This window comes from Oryctolagus cuniculus, chromosome 2, assembly GCF_964237555.1.
Source record: "Oryctolagus cuniculus chromosome 2, mOryCun1.1, whole genome shotgun sequence".
In the NCBI taxonomy this organism is placed as follows: domain Eukaryota; kingdom Metazoa; phylum Chordata; class Mammalia; order Lagomorpha; family Leporidae; genus Oryctolagus; species Oryctolagus cuniculus.
In genome coordinates, this window is record NC_091433.1 from 179,017,097 (window position 1) to 179,037,001 (window position 19,905).

The 19,905-nt window shown below is 57.2% G+C and overlaps 1 protein-coding gene across 4 annotated transcripts in view; it reads right to left on the reverse strand.

Annotated features, from left to right (window-relative positions):
• The window catches only part of KLHL29 (kelch like family member 29), a 283,407-nt gene that overhangs the window by 137,800 nt on the left and 125,702 nt on the right, over positions 1-19,905 (reverse strand). The window lies entirely within an intron of this gene.

Sequence of the window (19,905 nt, forward strand, 5' to 3'; positions counted from 1 at the left end):
TAAATAAAGCTAAAAAAAAAAAAAGAAGTTGGCAAAGCCAAAAGTCCAGCCCAGGCAGCACAACCCATGAGTCCTGCTCTCAGCCATCCGGTCCCAGCCGCTGGTTCCCTCCAGGGCTGTGTCCTGGCTTGGAGGGTAGCTGGCCTCCCGCAGGGCTCAGTGAGAATGAATGAAAAATGAATGCTGCAGTCCCACATGAGCACGGTCCCTGTGAGGGCTTCTCTTGTCCCTGCCTACCCTGCCCCACCCCCAGGCTGCCCATCTGATGGGGGCAGCACCAGCCAGGGTGTGTTACAGGAATGAATTCTCCCAAGTTTTAAAGCGGTTCCACTTGCCCATGGCCACGGGGAAGGGGCAGTCTGGGCTGGTGGAATGCAACGTCTCGCTCGGAACCATGGCCAAGACCCCCTGGTGGCACGGCCAGACTCCCAGCCCACAGAGTCCCAGCCCCGGAGAGTCTTCCAGGCTGGGGCTGTGGCCTGAGTGTTCATGACACCAGCTCAGGGCACGGGAAGACCTGACAGGTGACCCACCCATGCCGTGGCAGCCCCGGGCACACCGGGTGGGAGCAGCCCCCTGTCCCCAGCCGCGTCTGTGCCCACGATGGACTTCCCTCTGGGAAAGGGACTCAGGTAGTCATTAAAATTCAGCTGCTACTGAAGAGGCCTTCGGGCAGTGGAAATCCCAAATAGCTTAGAGGTTCCGGCGGCCCCCGAAACCGACAGGGTGGGCTGTGGGGGCGCTCTCTGCCTTGCTGTTCGCCTGCTCTTTCCCCACCCAACAGGTAAGGCTGCATGGGAACAAGTGACTTCAGAGGTGAGGACACAGGTTTGGTTTCTTGCCTCAGTCTGTTATTTGCATAAACCTCAGAAAGGAAAAACAACACTTCCACATGTCCAGCAGGGCCAGCCCCATGCTTGAAGAATGGCTGCCTGGGACACTGACCCACCCCTCACGAGTGGCCTGGGGAGGGGCTCAGAGTGTCATCTTTGCGGCAGAGGCCACGGGCGCGCCCAGGGCCGCGTCCTCCTTTCTTGGGGACCACAGTGGGACACTTGCCAGCACCTCTGTGACTCCAGCTGGGTCTTGGCAGTGTGTGCAGAATGAGTGTGCAAGTGGCTTGGGCCCTCTCTGTCACAGCAGGGGACAGCTCCTTTACCCTCTTCCTTTCCCGTCCTCTGTGAGGAGGCCCAGGTTGCAGGGGCACACAGCCAGGGTAGCCTTGAACCCTGCCAGGTTCCTGGAGCACAGTGGCTTCCCACTGGCCTTCCCCAAGCTGTGACCTGGGAAGGATCAGGCCGTGGCAGTACACCTGCCCTGATGTAACCCCACAGGTGACGAAATGGAGGCTCCAACAGCTCAAGGTATCTCGCCCAGGGTCACCAAGAGACTGGTTCCAACCAAGCAGAGACGCTGTTAATGCAGCCCAGTTCCTCCCTTGAGTGTTCCCAGGACAAGGCCTGGGCAGCTGTTCCAAGGCCGTCTTTCAAGTTCATTTCCCCAAGGCTGAGCCTGGGCCAGGCTCCACGAGGACCCAGAGGGGAGATGGTCCCCGAAGGAACAGTCCCTCCCCTGCCTCCACCCTGGGGAGGGAGTACAGGAAGGGACAGAGGCTGGGCGCTGGCTCCCCAGGGGGCTGTTGGCTTCCAAATGCCCAACCAGCCCGGAGGCCGGCACATGCTTTGCAGGAAAGGTCAGCTCCCGAAAGCAGGAGACTCAGCAATGCCCCAAATAGCCCACTGCCGGGAGCCAGCTGCCCCCATCAGGGTGCACCTGCCCTGCAGGAACAGCACAAGAGTCAGAGACAGAAGGAGCGAGCGAGCGAGCGAGCGCCAGACACCGCCTCCCCCAGCAGACCCGATCATGGCCAATGGGCTAATGTCTGTGCAGGCTGCGCCCTCTCATCCACAGACGCCTCCCTGGGCATCCAATCTTCCAGTCGGGCGGGTCTAATGGGACTGAAATAAGTCCTTTAAATGCCTAGCTCATTTGTGTTCCTTAATAAATACAAGCACAGAAAAAGACGCAATTAAAGAGAGGATGGGAGAAGGACTAACCAGGGAAGAAATATGAGTGCCAAATTCTGGGAGGCTATTTCAGACAAGAGATTACAGGGATGGAAATTAACACACAACAAAAGGAAGCACTGTCAAGGCCACCACCACCACCCTGGGTGTCCCACTGAGCCCTTCGGGCTTCCCAAGGCCACTGGGATGACGACAGCAACACAGCAGCAGGCAGCCCTCGCCCCGGTCCCTCCCAGGAGTGCTAATTACTGCCCAGGATTAATTCTTTAGTTTGCTAGACAGTCCCGGCAGCCATGCGACCACGGCCACTGCCAGGAACAAGAGCTTCTGGATGGAAGACACACCTACTGTTCCCCAGGATCCGGACCTGTGGCCAAAATCCACAAATCCTCCTGCACAGAAGGCACCAGACCCACTGCTGTCCGCCGGGAGCACCAATTATGTGTTTTTTTTCTGGCTTGGATTATTTAAAATATGTTTTCAATTGCAGGGGGCTTGAGTAAGAATGCTGTGCAGACTGAGACCAGGGAGCTGGGGGAGCTGCTGCCGCTGGATCCCGTCTCACCATCCAGCTGGAACAAAGAGACGTGCAGGACTGCTGTCAGGCTGTCGGCCACCAGCCAGGCACCAAGGGCCACCCGTGGCAGAGGTGAGCATGGCCAGGGCTGCCCTCAAGAAGTCAACCGTCCGGCAGGGTTGGACTGACCTCCAAGGAGCCCCAGACCCAGTACAGGAAGTGGGCTTTGGCTGAGCACAGCGTGAGCCCCAAGTTCTGGGACTGGCCCTTCCCCACGTCGGGTGGCTAATCACCCAGCCTTCCGCCCGTCACTCCTCCACCCCTCCATCCACCCGCGTCTCCCTCCCCCGACAGCTCAGACACGCTGCCAGGCATCCAGAACACTGCTGTCAAAGGAGGGTGGAGAGGCTGTTTCCAAACAGAAGTCTGCCACGGAAGCTGTGTTGACCGTCTGATCTTCATTCCCCTCCACCTGACTGGGGAGTCTTTGCCCTCCATGTGGAGCCCCGCAGACACAGTGTGGGGCTTCTGGCCTCTGGGTGTGCAGGGGACCAGGCCAGGCCAGTCAGCATGCTCTATCCCCCTGCTCGTAATTACAGATCCAGCAACTTCCACCCAAACAGGTGCTAATCCCTAAGCTCTGATACAAGAACTCAGAGAACAAAAAAACTCAGCAGAGCAGGAAGGGTACTGTAGGCTGGGGCCAATCCCATCTATCTTCCCTGGACCTGGGAGGAAGTGCTTTGCAGAGCAGAGAATGAGGCCGGCCACAGAGGGAAGCAGATGAGAGACGCACAAGCGTTCTGATGTCACAGGCACTGCCGGATCTCGCTGTGCTGAAGCTAGCACGGAACCTTTCAGGGCCGAGAGCTAACAGGCTTTCTCTTTTTGCTTAAGTTAGCTTGAGTTGGAGTCTGGGCTACTGAACCCAAAAGAGTTCTGTGTTCTTCTGTACTCCAGAGAAGTAGCACGCTCCGTGCTGCTGGAGGTGAAGTGTGGGACGCAAGGGTGCATTTTGGTGACTCTTGGGCAAGGGAGAGGATTCAGAGAAAAGGAGAAGGAAAGAAAGAGCCAAGGGCAGCGTGGACCAACACCATCCAGAAGTTTCTACCAGCAAGGACACGCTCCCTAAGCCGTGCTCTCCCATGGATGTGGTGGCCACGGGCCACGCAGGCTTATCGAGCACTTGAAAATGCATTCTTATAGCCGAAGGGACTGGGTTATAGATTTGACTGCATTTTAGGGGATTTAAACAGCGTATCTGGTCAGGGGCTGCATTGGCCACAACAGGTGTGGACAAAGGCTCATGATGAGGGCGCGTGAGCCCTTCCAAAGGGCTAGGGTGGGCACGAGAGAGCTAGACTGCAGAAAATCTCGCGGCACACTCACGCGATGGCCCGCAGAGGACTGACGAGGGTGTGTGCTGTGGCAGAGGAGGTGGTGGGCTGGGAGCACAGGAACAGGAAGTCACAAAGGGCGAGGAAGCCAGGGCCTGCTCTCAGAGCTGGGGGCTGGGGCCACATTCACAGAAGGGGGGGATGTGGGAGAGGGCGCAGTTTGTAAGGGACTGGAGGGCTCTGTCTGGACACCGGGAATTGAGGCGCAAAGACATGATGATGGAGCTTAACAGGGGTTTGGGTGTGGAGACACCAGTCCTTGGAGTTGTGGGCTTCGCGGAGAAGCGGTAGAAGGGTATAGAGTGGTGAAGGTACACACACAGGCCGACACCACGGTGGACACTACCGTGAAGAGGCTGGAAAAAGAGGGAACAAGGAAAAGAAGGGACGGAGCAGGTGGAACAAGGAAGGCTCAGCGTCCTCAGGATCTGCTGGGGTTGGCAGTGAAAGCAATTTTTCTTACCTACAAACACGTTCTTGAGATAACTGAAACGCATTCCTTTCAATGTCCAACCTTAAAAAGACCCAAACATTTTAGCCATTGAAATGGAAATATTCTGGAGTACCCTGCATGCTTCCTGCTAAGCTGATCAGAATCCGACATCACACAGGCACCACTGACCCCAGCGTGGGAGGACCCAGGGTCCCTGCACTGACTGGCCCCCGGGGCCACATGCGACTCCCAGTTCTGCTTCTGATGAGCTTTGCTATGGTTTGAAAGAGGTTTGTCCCCTCCAAACTCATGCTCACCCCTGGCTGTGGTTGTGGTGGCGATGGCAGGGTGGGCAGGCCCTGCGGAGGGGCCAGGGCCTTTCTCCGGGCACTGGGTGAGCTACCCCGAGAGCAGGTTGCTGGCCCCTCAGGCTGTGTCTCTTCTGCAGCCTTTGCCTGCCCCTGTGCCTTTCTGCCACAGACAAGGTCCTCGCCGGAAGCCGAGAAGACGCTGGCCCTGCGCTCCGAAGGGCTTTCAGCCTCCAGAACCATGAATGAACTTCTTTCCCTTATGAATGACCCAGTCTGGGACGTTCTGCTGTAGCAACAGGAAAGGGACCAAGAGACGCTCCCAGCCAAGCTCTCCTTGCCCACTTTTCTCCTGGCCACTGCCAGATCAGCAGTCTGCAGCATTTGCTTCGAATGGAGAATTCAGGGAGCCAATCTTAGAGTCAATTTGCATTTCTTCCAACAAGGATTCTCAAATAAAGCCCAGGGGGCCAGTGATGAAGAAAGGACGCATCTGGGGGGCACACATTTGCCAGCTTCCCAGAGGGGCCTTCTTGTTCCTTTCTCAGTTGAGGCTCTCAGTCTCTAGAAGTTTCCACATCAGTGAAATAGCAGAGACCCCGACACCCTTGCCACTGAAGACCTCATATTCTGAAAGAGATCGATGACACAAACTGCCACATGTCACACATGTCCAGGAGAGGCTCTCTGGAGTCACCCCAGCTGCAGCCCAGATGACCAACAGAGTGACCGCTCCACACATGTCCCTCCCCGCAAGCAAGGATCCTGCCTCCGAGAGAGCCAGGGAGCCGGGCACTGGGCACCCAGGCCAACAGAGGTGACGGACAGCCTCCTAGGCTTCCTGACATCCTGGCAAAGACAAAACAGGGCAAGAACGGAGCCGAGAGGATATGATAGGGATGCAGCCGCCGACTGTGGCTTGGCACCACGGCCACGTGGCTTCCTTGTAAGTGAAGCTGACGTCATGTATCTTTGCTTTTCAAAGTGGGGTTCAGGATCAGCACTGCTTGGGGTCCAGCCCAAAGGGCTCAACAATCCACCCCTACTCTTACCCTTAGGAGCCTCCTTTTCCCTCCTGGGTAAATCACCAGATTAGGGAAGAGTTTCCCATTGTCGTGAGACTACGGCATGAATCCTGACCAACTCTGGACACACCGCAAAGCCTCCTCCAGCAGCCCAGGATATCACCGAGGCTCCAGTGGGCCTCATTCCAAGCCAGTCTTCCCACCTCTGCTCAGGCGTGGAGGTGCCAGGCTCCTCTCTGCCTGGACCTGCCTCTTCTTCTCCCCCACCCCCCAGCATGGGGCCTTGTGCTCAGTGGCCTGCATCTCAGCAAACAGCCCCTGGGCCATCCTCTCCCAGGTACCCGGGAGAGGCCCCCTGCTTCCTTTAGCCTGCAGTGCTGAGCTCCAGTGTGTGCACTGATAAATTCTGGTGTACTTTATGGTCTGCACGCCCAGTGCTGAGGCAGCTGACACACACTGGGCATGAGTGCTCAGGTAGGAAGCCTCCTCCTGATCTGCTGGAGGTGCCTGTGTGTGTGACAGTGCGTGGAGGCTGTGTTTCTGTACACCTTGGCTACTCATAGCTCAGACTCAATGGAGAAGTTACCGGCTCTTCCTGAAGGGGTTTAGATGCCTTTCCTTTCACTCTACCATGATGAGGAGGGCTGGGGAGGGGGCAGGCAGCCCTGTCTCCCTGAGGCCACAGAGAGTCCAGGGAGCAGCAAGGGACAGGGAGGCTACAGCGCTGCCCATGGGGAGGAGGGAGGAGGTAGCCCCTGCTGATGGAGCCTGAAGGGCACCCACGGAGCTGAGAGGGAACTCAGAGCAAACACAAAGCAGGGACTGGAGCCAGACAGCAGGATGTGATGTGCAGAGGTAGGCTGCAGTGGGCCAAGGGCAGTGTCTGCACCTCGTGTGCCCATGGAGAGCAGGGACGCGCGGATAAGAGATGCGGGCAGGTGTACAGTAGCCACCCTCCCCGCTGTGTGTGTGTGTGTGCATGTGTGCATGTATGTGCATGCTTTGTTCTTTGCTGTTGCCTTAGGTAGGAGCGGACACAGCAGGTTGGCCTTGCGCGGCCCCGTCTTCCTCTGCGGCGTGTGGAGTGCTTTCCCGCACGTCAGCCTCATGGCTCCTCTCCACCGCGGGCTCAGGCGTTTCCAGCAGACTCTGTCCTGTCCTCCTAACAGCCCCACGCCAGTCCAGGGCTCGGAACGCCACTCTTATTTTGCAAACAGAAAGGTCACAGCGTTGAAGCCCCCAAGCCCCGCCTGCTCTGAGTGCGCCAGGCAGTCACGGGTGAATGTACGTCAATCCAGAGAACAAATCAAACGCGTTTGGTCCCAGAGGCCAAGGTGGGAGAGCTGGCCTCCTTTCAACCCTGCACAATGTGCCTGTTGGGGGGCCCCGGCGTGGCCTCGTCTGCGTCAGCACCGGGCTCCCTGCTGTGACAAGTGCCCGGGTGTCACTCTGCATTATGGCCAGGAGCCAACCCGCCCCGACAGCCGGGCCTCCTTACGCACAGTGCGCTCCAGTTCCTGCAGCGTGCAGCCCCCTGGGTCTCGAGGAAGGGGTCACCCCAATTATGATGCTGGGAGCTGCCGGAGTGATAGAGTTCACTCCCAGGCTGTCAGGGGGAGGCCGGCCGTAGCCTGGGAGAGCGGATGTCATAAGCCAAGTTAGCCAGCGCTGTGGCCGTGTGCACACCCACCAAGCCTCTACAAGGGCACCCTGGCCGTTCTCGCGGGATACTGGCCGCTAAGATCCTCAGAAAGGGGCTGCAGTCAGGGAGGGCCTCTGCCTTCTACAAACCGTCAGGCGAGCAGTGCCTCTGACTGATAGGACATCAACGGGCCAGGGGCCAGGAGGCCAGCCCGGGCCTTGGCTTTTACTGTGATGGAACACGTAACGTAAGATTTACCATCTGAGCCGTTTTTTATGTACCCACGCAGCACACTCACACTGCGAGGCAATCACCTGTCTCCATAGCACGTTCATCTTCCCCGGCTGAGACGGCACTTCCGGCAACACTGTCCCCTCCCCCAGAACCCGGCACCCCCATTTGATACTCTGAGGACCTCGTGTAAGTGGGATTGCATACTGTGAGGGATACTATGAAAAGTTCATGCGAATGACATTAAAAGTATTTTGGTGCAAATGTTTTTGAAATCCATGCATAGGGGGAGTTTTAAAAAAAATTCCTGGAAGGGAGGCATTGTGGCATAGTGAATAAAAGCCACCCCTATGATGCCGGCATTCCATATGGGCACTGGTTTGTGTCCCGGCTGCTCCACTTCTGATCCAGCTTTCTGCTAATGGCCTAGGAAAGCAGCAGAAGATGGGCCAAGTGCTTGGACCCCTTGCCCACATGGGAGACCCGGAAGAACTCCTGGCTCCTGGCTTTGGCCTGACCCAGCGCTGGCTGTTGAGGCCATTTGGGGAGTGAACTAGCAGATGGAAGATCTCTATCTCTCTCTTTCTGTCTCGGTAACTTTGACTTTCAAAATAAGTAAATAAATAAATCTTTAAAGAAAGTTTCTGGAAGATGTATATTAGGAAAAAAATATGCCTGGATTCCCAAATTTTTTCATAACCCAAGTAAACTTATTTGTTAATTCCATTTTCCCACCAACATTTTGAAGACCCTTGTATTTGTGCCTTGGTGTCTGTTTTGTTTTGCATGACATGAAGTCTCCAAGGTTCATCTGTTCTCTAGTTGGTATCCATGAATATAGTATCTCCTTTCTTTGTGAGGCTGGATAATATTCCACAGTGCTCACATACCAACTGTCGCTTGCCCACTCATCTGTTGGTGGACACTTGGGTTGCTTGCCCCTCTTGGCTCTCTGTGAGTACTGCCGTGTGAACACAGGTGCACAAACACCTGTGAAAGGGGTCTTGGGTTCTACATTAATTTTACCCTCCCCCACCCGCCCTGGTAAGAGGTGTGCCTGTGTGTAGAGTTGTAAGACTTGGCTCTCACGTCAGAGCCAGACAGGGTAAGTCTGTGGGGAGTGGACAGGGAGGCCCAGAGCACGACTTAGCAGACGTCCATTCCACAAACACAGTGGCTGCTCTGTGCTCTGCCTCCCAGAGCTCCCCTCTGACCTGCTGGTTTTAGCCACACTTTCCAGTGCCCATGGACACATCAGAGGCCAGATGGTGAGAGGGCCAGGACCACCCCCTGTGCCTGGCCCGCCTGGGTGGCGACTCTTTCTTAATTACCTAATCCCATAGAGGCATACTTTCCATAAAGTCCCTTTTCAGAGCCTACGCTTGGCAGGTTTTGACAAGGGTCTGCCTCTGCCTCATTGCCACCCCATCAAGATCCAGAGCGCGTCCTTCAGCCTGAGGTCCCCGTGTGCCACACTGCCCATGAACGGCCTCTCTCAGACCCAGCCAGTTCTGCAGCAGTGTCGGCAGGATCAGGGGACTGAAAAGCCCTGGTGTGGCTCGGGGCTGTGGTGTTCAGGGTGCCGGCAGCTCTCAGTCACCAGGCAGTCCACACTTCGGAACCTGTTCGTTCACTCTACAGGCCTGTCCCAAGCACCCTTTCTGCGCTGGGCAAGGGGCTGGGTGCTGCCATGGCAGCAAAGAGGTAAGGAGTGGCCCTGGACATAAGCTCAGCGCAGCCGAAGCGACATTGGGCAGAAGAGAGGGAAGAGCGACACTTGCGCTGGAATGCAAGTTAGCGTCTTCTAACACTGGGAAGAAACAAGGCTGCCTAAGGCCATGAGGGAGGGCTTCCTGGAGGCAGGGGCATTGAAACCAGCCCATTAGAGGATGCACAAGATTTCAACAGAAGGCAAGAGAGAGAAGAGAATGCCAAGCTGGGAGGCCACTGTGTGTTGACAGAAGCATTTAGTCAAACAGCTGCTCCTTGAATGTCCATGAAGGAACAGGCATCAGGCTGGGTGTTACAGACACGTGACCTTATCTGATAAAGTTATGATGGTGATGGGCACCATACAAGGTCTGTCCTGTTAGGTGCACTGTGGCTAAGTGACTCCCCAGCATCACACTGGGATCTAACCCAAGGTGTGGGTGGTCCCGAAACCCATGCGGTTCCACTGCTTGCAGTGTGTTGGGAAGAAACCTACACACGCAGAAACCCCCAGTGTGCGCAGCCGGGAGTGCAGAGGACTCGGGCTGCCTGCACGGCCATGTGAAAGCCAGGACTCCCCGGGCCCAGAATTCAAGCGGCCGGAGCAGTGTCACTTGCCCAGCAAGGCTGTGTCGATTCTGCAGTGTGGACACATACAGGTTCTCCTAGTTTTTAACTCTCATATATTTAGAATACAAAGAGTTCAATAGTAAAATTACGTTTTTTTCCCCTAAAAACATTCTTCTTCTTCTTCTTCTTTTTTTTTTTTTTTTTTTGATAGGCAGAGTTAGACAGTGAGAGACAGAGAGAAAGGTCTTCCTTTTTCTGTTGGTTTACCCCCCAAGTGGCCACTATGGCCGGTGCATTGCAGCCGGCGCGCTGTGTCAATCCAAAGCCAGGAGCCAGGTGCTTCTCCTGGTCTCCCATGCGGGTGCAGAGCCCAAGCACTTGGGCCATCCTCCACTGCCTTCCTGGACCACAGCAGAGAGCTGGACTGGAAGAGGAGCAACCGGGACAGAATCCGGCGCCCCGACCGGGACTAGAACCTGGGGTGCCGGCGCTGCAGGTGGAGGATTAGCCTAGTGAGCCATGGCGCTGGCAAAAACATTCTTTATACAAAATAACCCAAGCTAGGTTCACAAAGGTGGTAAGCATGGTAATTAGCATTCTGAGTATCCATAGTGAATGCGCAAACCCAAGGAAATTCTGCTCTCTCATCACCGTGAGCGTCCCTAACTCTTACTGAGTCCTGTGAGAGAGGAGGCTAGCATCTCCACTCCCTCCCCCACTCAGCGCCCACAGCCACCACCCCGCCCCCCCCAAGGTGCTTTGGTGGGGGTGGGGCTCTCAGGTCTCCCTGGCTTCTCAGCTAGCCTGTGGCAAGGCTCCCGAGGGGCTGTTCAGGAGCTGCAGCCATGACCCAGAGCTCCCTGGATTGCATCAGCCGCTTTGCTCCTGGGGGAGACCTGCACTCCCTTCAATGCCAAGGCCACGGGTCCTGCGGGGCCAGGAGCTCTGGGTCTCCTTGGCGCCCCAGGCCGGAGCAACCCAGCCTCTTCCCCAGAATGCCAGCCCTGGAGGATCCCCGTGCATGAGCCCTCATCTCCCTGCTGTCCTGAACAGACAGACAGACAGACAGACATCCCTGGGTCTGCCAGTCCTCACTGAACCCACAGCTCCAGGAGTGGCCAGCTTCCTCGTGCACATGCCCACACATGCCCCTGGGATACCTGCTCCTCCTCTACTGTCTCCAGACCACCTTATGTGCTGGGGCAGGACAGAGCTCCCTCGCACTCAGGAGCCACTGTTGGCAGTAAACCTTTCCAGCTCCCCAGTCACTCAGAGCTTCAGCCCCCTGGCTCCGTGACTCTGAGCTGCGTAGGCAGGGAGGGCGCCCGCCTCTCCACCCCCACGCCTCCTGTACCAGCTGTGCTCCTCCTCTGGCCACCTGCACGCACAGCTGCAAGGCAGCCTCCCTGTTCAACACAAGTTCCTGTCTCTGCACTGGGTGGTCTGGAGCCAGGCCGATCTCTTCCCCCGAACTTCCTGACTTACAGAGGTCTGCGGAAAACAACCTCCCTGTCCTGACCCTTCTCACCCGGCTGGTGAGGTGGGTGACCCTGGGACACGTCCTCTCCCCCTGCCCCCCTGGGGAGAGGGACAGGGATGACCCACAGGCTTCTGGCATCAGTGAGCTCTCCAGACTCCAGCCTCACATTGAGACAATCTTAGAGTCCGGGCACTCCCATGGAGGAAGTGTGTTTCAGCCTTGGGAGAAAGCGGAACAGAGATTTTACCACTGAAGGGAGACAGAGTCGCCCACCTTGGTCAGGTGCACCCAGCAAGGCCCACATGCAGGGGCCCATGGGTGCAGAGGGCGCGAGGCAGCCCCGGCTCTCACTGCCCGCATCCTGCAGCAAGCCAGGCACTCTGCAAACCCGAGGGGTTTCCTCCCTGCCAGGGAGCCGTTGTGTGCTCCAGGAGGAGGCCATTACAGGGAGTTAATAGAGTTTTAAATTTGTTTTTAAATTTTATAATGCAATTCATCAAACTCAGCATCTGCGCACAGCAATCACGCTCAGAGCACGCAGCACGCGTCAAGCCAGCCTTCACTCGCCCCACCAGGGCCCTCGCCAAACAGGAAAGTTAACTCTTTCCCGTAACAGCCAGGCATGGCCCCAAGGGGAGCAGGTGCTTGGTCCACCCACGGGGCTACTCTGGAAGGGACCCATCAGGAGGCCTGGCGACTGACTGGAAATGCTCGTGCCACCTCCCAGGGCCATGGGCCACAGAGGCTGCCACGAGGCCCTGGCTTCCTTGCCGAGGTCTCTTACTGAGGTGGCCACCTGGGAGTCCCTGAGACTTGGTTTCTGCAGGTCCCAGGTCCCAGTGTGCAAGAGAAAGCACCTAGGGCAGAGACGGGACAGGAGGCGGGCATAGCCTGCCACTCAGGGATGCCAAGGCACGTGGTCTGCTTTTCTCGTCCGGGAGGATCTCTTTGAGCACCTGTTCCGCTAGACTTGGGATTGTTACTGTACCGTGGGCTCAGCTGCTGCTGAATTGCAGTGAAGCGAGATCTACGGATGGGCCAGGGTTTTGTGAAGGGTGCCTCAGATCTTCTGTCACCAGCCGCAGTCAATCCTGCCTTTTGTTCAGCTTTTGCAAGTGACTTCCGTTCGAGGGAAAGGTCCAGAATAGATACTGCGGGAAGTGAAGTACTGCTGGTCCCGGAGCCCACGGCCAGGACCGGATCTCTCCTGGTGGCTCTGATGGCAGGAGCCGGAGAAGGGTCCCCTTGCTCAGCATGGTCTGGTAGCAAGCCGGGGGCTGTGTGGGTGGGGGGGTGGGTGGGACAACTGTCAGGGCACAGTCCCAGATCTTCTCCCTGCTGGGAGAGGGCGACACTGACCCCAGCATGAGTTTGGCACTTGCTGGCTTTTGAAATGTCGCAGGGAACAAGCACCTTGTTAATGGAACCCATGGTGGGCAGCACCCTGGGCTCACAGGGCAGTGGCATGCAATGGCTACTGACTAGTGGCTTTGTCCTTGCTGGTGACAGGAGGAGAGGGGCTTCCCAGCCTGGCCTCTGCTGAGCCCCAAGCCACTCCCAGCCTCTGCTCCACCACACTGAGCACTCCTGCGTCCACCTGCGCTTTGCACGTCCTGAAGCCAAAGCTGGCAAGCGGAGGTCCAGCTGTAGTCGGCAGCCACTGCCCAGTTACCCACTGGTGCCACTCTCAGCTCAGCCAGAGTCTGTGGCCTTCCAGACGGAGCTCAGTGCTCTCACCCCACACGGCCCCGATTCCTGCTTCTGCTCTCCTGCAGACGTGGAAAAGCTGAGGAGGGGTGGCAGGAACACTGTGGCCCTTGCTTTCCCGGGTAGATTTAGAACCAGATGTGAAGAGAGGGTCCCGGTGGGGTGGTGGGAGCCGGGGCAGAGCTGGGTGGTGGGAGGCGGGGCAGAGCTGGGTGGTGGGAGCGGGGGCAGAGCTGGGTGGTGGGAGCCGGGGCAGAGCTGGGTGGTGGAGCCGGGGCGGAGCTCCCGAGGTGGGCTGGGATGGAGGGGATAGCACCTCCAAAGAAGGGGAGTCTTTTTGCATTCCAGGGCTTGCCGGCTTCCAACTCGCTTCTTGCAGCATTGAAAAATATTCCGCCCGATGGAAGAACTATTTTCCAAAACAAAATGCTCGTGTTGGTGAGGAGGCGCGGGCTGTGCAGTGTGCACAATTCACTTTCGTTAAGTACCATATGGCCGCTGGTGGGAAAATGCTAACATGTTTCAACAGTACAGCTGGGGAAGGGCGCCTTTATTCACCGTGCAGATGGCTCTAATTGACATCTCTCCTAAAACAGGTCTCCAGCATTTCTGCAGGATCATTAGAGTAATTAGTTATTAAATACCATCGCCACTTTTAGAGAGGGGTCTGATCCTTGGCCCCGTTCCACTGTGATGGAACTGACGGGTCAGTTGGGAGGGCGGGCGGGTGGAGGGAAGGGCGAGCTGGCTCCTCCTCTTCCATAGAGGACCTGGACTTTGCTAATTCCAGAAGAGTCCCCTGGGCAGGGCCTGGGCGACCCCATGAGCTCTGCACCAGGGTTCTAGAGCCCGTCTGGCCTCTTCTTCAGCTGGGTGACCACCAAGGCTCTCCTCGGCCGGCCTCAGTTTGTTCATCCCTAGACTGGGGTGACAGCAACTGCTCTCACGCCGTGCGGGCCTGAGTTTATGCAGTGATGCACACATGGAAGGAGCTGGAAGGTGACACTGCTGCCACTGACCAGGTCTTGCTGGTTCTGTTGGAGGCCCAGCTTGACTCAGACTCACCACCTTGGTGGGGACAAGCCACGGGCTCGCAGTTGGTCTTGCCTGAGCCACGGATTCTGAGCTGACAAGTGAGCCTCCCTGGCTCTCAGGAGGCCACCTGAGTGACAGGCTAGAGGTTCAGCAGACCCTTAGCCCAGTTTCTTTGAGTCTTAGAGCCAGGCCTGCAGGTGGAGGCTGACCCAGCTGGGGATGGTGCACTTCATGCCCCAGACTGGGCCTTGAAGGGGATCAGGTGTGGCAGGAAGCAGTCCCGCTGGCTCCCTCAGTCCCAGGGATGCCCATCGCCGCCTCTCCTGGCCTGTATCTGGCCTGGTGGTGGTAGTGGTGGTGGTGGTAGGAGTAGTGATGGGATAAGGGGAAGGACAAGGGAAATGGGAAGGCTGTGGCCACGCCTGCTCTCATGGAGTTGACCAAAGGGCCCAGCCAAGCCATGTGCATGGTGGTAAAGTATCCACGGGAGGGGGAGCTGGAAGAAGGAGCTCTCCAGCCAGCGTCCCTCCTTGGGTCCCAAGTCTGCTTAGGGGGTGGCCTGGTGCTGTGGTTCCAATGTGACTCCCAGAGTTCACGTGTTGGAAACTTCATCCCCCAGGTAACCGTGCGAGTGAGAGACCTGCAGGCAGAGCCCTGGTGGATGGACTGACGTCACTAATGTGGGAGTGGGTTCCTGACGGAGGGACGGGTCCAGCTCTGCCCTCTCACACTCTGCCCTTGTGCCCTCTGTCACGGATGGCACAGCATGAAGGCCCTCACCACATGCTGGCTCCTTGGTGTGGGACTCCCCACATGCTATTCTGTTAGAGCAGCACCAAACGGACAGGTACCTGGTGTTAATCCCAAAGAGAGGGTCCTAGAGCCAGGGGGCGGCTGAGGGTGGGCAGGGGACCACGGGGTCACACCCACAACAGAAGTTCTCAGAAGTTCCCCTGTCTGCTACCCCAGCCAACTTGCAGACTTGGCTTTCCCTGATAGCCTTGCTTCCCAAACATGTGCACACGTGCACACACACACATGCATGTACACATGCCCATGCGCGCGTGTGTGTGTGCACGCGCGCACACACACACACACACACACGCCCGGTACTACCAGGGCGGCTGCAGAGATAGCCCTGAGAATCACGCTGCCTTGGCAGGAAAGGTGGTCTGGGGTGTGTACTCCCAGGATTTCTCCCCAAAGTAAATACACGTATGCAAAGGGTAATATGGATTTAGGAAATTGCCTTCACTTGGAGCTCATTCCCCATTGATTGAAGGTTAATAGTGTGACATTATTAGTTTAATTTCACAGTCTAATCAGTTTCCTGCTTTATTGATCCAAGGAATTGGAGCAACTGTAATTTTGTGAGGCCAAAAAGAAAAAGTCTCAGTGAAGGGAAAAAAGGCTAATGGCTCTGCGGGTTCAGGGGCCAGGCAAGGGAGCACCTGGCCTGGACATACACACAGCCCACGGCCATGGGCCACGTCAGCCATGGATACCCCTTCTTCCTCCCACTGATGAACTGTGTGAGGGCACAGCACGTGCAGACCCCACGGGAACTAGCTCACGATTAGCACTGGAAATGGAGACACGGCACACACGGTCCCTTGCCCCACCCCAAGAGCCTGTACCGGTCACTTTTCGTGACTCCAGCAGAACTCCTGAGAGAAGCTGACTTCATAAAGGGAGAGGGTTGATGCAGCTCATAGCTCTGAAGGTTCAAGTCCAAGATCAGGCAGCCCCACGGGCTTGGCGTCTGCTGGGGGTGGCAGAGGAAGAAGCATAGGCAAGCCAGGAAGTGGGGAGACAGGCTGGGCCCACACCTGTATGACCCACCTGCTGGAGAGAACCAGCTCCCCAGGGCTCGCCCCAGTGGCCCAGGGACCGCCTGCCAGGCCCAGTTCTCATCACCACAGCGCCGCAGTCAAGTTTCCATCCCCTTCAGACCATGAGCTCCGGGGTTTGAGCATCTGCGTGCATTTGGGAGCAAAATCCCTTCCAAACACAGCCCCCCACCCCAACACCACAGAGGCCCAAACCCACCGCGCACGCCACTCTGAGCCCCCACAGTGGCCTGGGCCCTCATTGCTAAACACCCTCTGTCAGCAGGACCCCATCTGTGGGATGGAATTTTTGTGTGTGTGTGTGTCACTTTTTCAAATCAGAATAGAAACAATTTTTAGCCTATAATTATCATTTCTTTTCTCAACAGACAAATGTTTCCTTTTAAATTGTAGGGCGGAAAAAAAAGCAAAGAACAACATTTTAAACCAAAAAGAAAGACTAAAATTAATTTCCTCTTGACAGAAAAATAAAATACAACAGCTCTAAGAAGCCAGGTCCCTCCCTTCCCCCAAGAGTGACACATACGACAGTCCGGCATCCCCATGGCCCCGCCCATTTGTAAGAAATGAGCCGTGGTGCGATGGTGTAGGATCTGGAAGTGGCCACAGGACCTCGATGTCGCTTGGGGACCAACAGCCTTGCAGCCCTCAGTGCCAGTGGCCAGCTCAGGACTCAGGGCCCCCCGGGGAGCCGGTTCAAGGCCAGGCTCTGCCAGTCGCTCCCCTGGAGCCTTGGGATGTAAGCTGAGCACCGAGGCCCTCAGTTTTCTCATCTCTATGAGGGGAGCACTGCTTAGGGCTTGTGAGGAGTCTTTGCTGAGTAAGTGCTTGGTGACTCACAACCTTCCACGAATCCTGCTGCTCTCTACACACAGTCAGGGCCAAGGAGACTCAGCAGTAAAGGACTCTAGCTTGCACGCCGAGGCCCTGATCAGCCTGTCTCTGCACAGGCAGGCTGCTCTGTGGGAGGCTACACATAGGCCTGCATTTCCTGGATGGAACCACACAGGTGCCTGGTAGGCTGCCCGGGGGCTTCTGTACCGGGTGAGGCCACAGGTGCCTGCCCTCGGCACATGGCACTTGAAGCACTAAGGGCTACCCCACCAGGAGGTGAGGCCGGTCAGCTGCCAAAGCCAAGGGCAGGCTGCATGTGTTTCCTCTGCATGAGGACTGTGGGAGACCTTCCCAACCCGGCTGCAGGGTTTGGTTTCAGGATGGGCCAGCAAACGGCTGAGGCCCCCGTCTGCACTCGGCCTCCGCCACAGGTCCACAGCAGACCATGCTGAGCCTGCTCAGTGTGGTTCTGGCTCCTCTGACCATATCCCCCCTCCGGGACTCCGCACTGCCCAGAGCTGTGCTGGTGAATGGTTAACATCAGGCTCTGGGGGTGGACTGCACACAAGCAAACAAGCAGAGACCCCGGGGACCCCAGTTCCACGTGCTCGCCAGCTCCGCTGTACATGAGCTCCCGCCGTGGCCATTTCAAGGGTAGCCTTAATACCACTGTCCACAGAGCTGGGAGAGAGGCAAGAATGGACTCTCAGCGGACGACCAGGCCGCCCCAGCCCACCACACACGGGAGACTTGGGGTGTGGGCAGCAAGTCACAGAGATGGTGCCCCAAGCTGCCACTGCACTGTGATCCCAGGACATCTCATGGGCAGGGAGCAAAGCAGCCACCTGGTCACCCACCCTGTCTCACAGCCCTTGACCTTGGCATTCGAGGCTTTCGCCCAGCAGGCACCACCTTGTGCCCCCCAGGCTCTTCTCCCTGGTCCTGCAGAGGCCTCTGCTTCAATCTCCTCCAGGTTCCTGGTCAACCTCCAGCTGCCCCACTTCCAGGCTAAGCGTGCAGCTTTGGGAACCCTTCTGCCCACGATACCATCCCTCCCGCTGTCCCTGACCACCTGTCCCCTGCCTGTCCTTCAAGGCCAGCTCCCGTACCACCCCCTCCATGGAGCTGCCTCTGCATGCCCTGTTCATATCTGTGGGTAATGGATTCTGTCCAGCTGCAGGCTCCCTGGGGGAGCCCAGGCCCTGGGTACTTCTGCTCAGTAATTCAGCACTCCCGATTTTAGATTTTGCCCGACTTGCTTATACCTCCTGGCATCTGAAGGAAGCAGAGGAGGGCAAGGATTAGTGCCCAACATCTGTGCTCCCAAAGACTAAGCAGGCGCAGGCCCCAGGATCTCAGAGACATCACTTGCCATGGCCAGGCAAGGCCAAGGAGAACGGCTGGGCTCCATTGACAGGGAGCTTTGCACCAGCTCCAGGCCACAGTCAGACTCCTGGGCAGGACAGGCAGGCCCAGGACTGAGACACAGGAACCCAGACAGGTGGGAGAAGGCAGCACCTGATAGCTTTCTAAAAATAGTTGGGGGACCCTGCTCTGCAGCCCGCCACCCTGCATAAGGGCATGGGTTGGGCCAGGAAGTGCTGCCTGGTGCTGTCTCTCGTGCTTCTCAGAGCCAAAGCTGAGCCTCAGCTGGACATGCAAGCCACAGACTGGGGTCCAGGCCTGCCCTGCACCGCCTGCCCCCTTAGCTGGGGCCGGAAGGAACTGTGCCTTGGCTGCTGGTCCTGTAGGAGAGGAAGGGAGACGGGGCAGGAGCAGATGCCAGGAGGCTCCGGGCACTGTTTCTTCTTGGCCCAGGGACCCAGGCACACAGACATTCCCCTCAGACCAAGGCTCTGACGGCATCAAACTGAAATGCCATGGTCTGATGCCACGTGGTGTGGCAGAAAGCAAGGGCGAAAGGCATTCTCCTGGCCCACGCCCAGAGGTCTCTGCTGCACTCCTGGCCCCACAGGCTTGAGGACAAGCCGTGGGTGACAGAGCAGAGAACAGAGGGCAACTTCTCCTATTCCGGGCATAGGTCTGGCCTGAGCCCACATCTCCTCTGCTGCTTGCCTCCCTCCTCTGTGTCTAGGCGGGAATACTTAGCTCCCAGCACCTCGAAGTCAAGTGCATGGTCCCTCTCCCAAGCACCAGCGCTGAGGCTGCACTTGGGGGTGCTCGGCTGGCTCAGGGAAATCTTTCAAAAATGAATCACACTCATTAAAAGCCACCGTATACATTCTGACAACCAGAATGCCAGCAAATTCTGGAGTTCCCTAAGTCATCCAGCTGAGAACCAAAGTCTGAAACAGTTTGGATTTAAAAAAAAAAACAAAAAACAAAAAAACCCAGGGAGTAAAATTGCTTTCAAAGAAGAGACCTCGCCGATCTAAATGGCCTCCTCCCTTCCCGCTTGGAAAATGCCTTCCAGTTCTTTGCTGGGAAGCAAGGAAACTGGGAGATTCTTGTTTTCTTGCGACATTTTCGAACCAATTGCACTCCTCTCTCTGCAAAGTCCTTCGGAAACTCTGCCTCTTAAACCCGGTTTTCTCAGCAGAGCCTTGGAAGGGACACATGGCACTGCTTGTCCTGAGAGCTGGCAAGGCCAGCAAAGACACAGCACAGACACAACCAGAGAGGTAGCCTGCACCCGCACCCGCCCCAGCCCCTCTCTGAGTTGAGGGCCACAAACATGGGCACGCAAGCTCTTCCTCCCTGGGCTTGGGTTGAGGTCCTGTGGCTGAAATGTGACACGGGGCCCCTGGCCTGCCAGCATTGTGCGCAGCCACCCTGGCACCAGTGCACGCGCGGGTCACCCACCCATGGGCTGCGAACATCCATCACCGTGACTCTCAGCTGCCGCTGCCTGCTTCTCCCCTCGGCCTTGGCACCAGTCCGGAACGGGGCGGGGGGGGGGGCACAGCAGCTCCTAGCCCTGTCCCTGTGTGTTTCCTGCTCTGCCGCTAAGAGTGGCAGATGAGGAAGCAGGCAGCTGGGCTCAGGCCGGCTCTGCCACTCCCTAGCACAGCACTGGGCACACACATGTGCCATCTCCCTGCTCTGCCACCGACTTTCTTTTCTAAGCAGAGGGGATGCCAGCATCTCCACCTGTCTCACAGAGGTGTCAGGAGGAGGC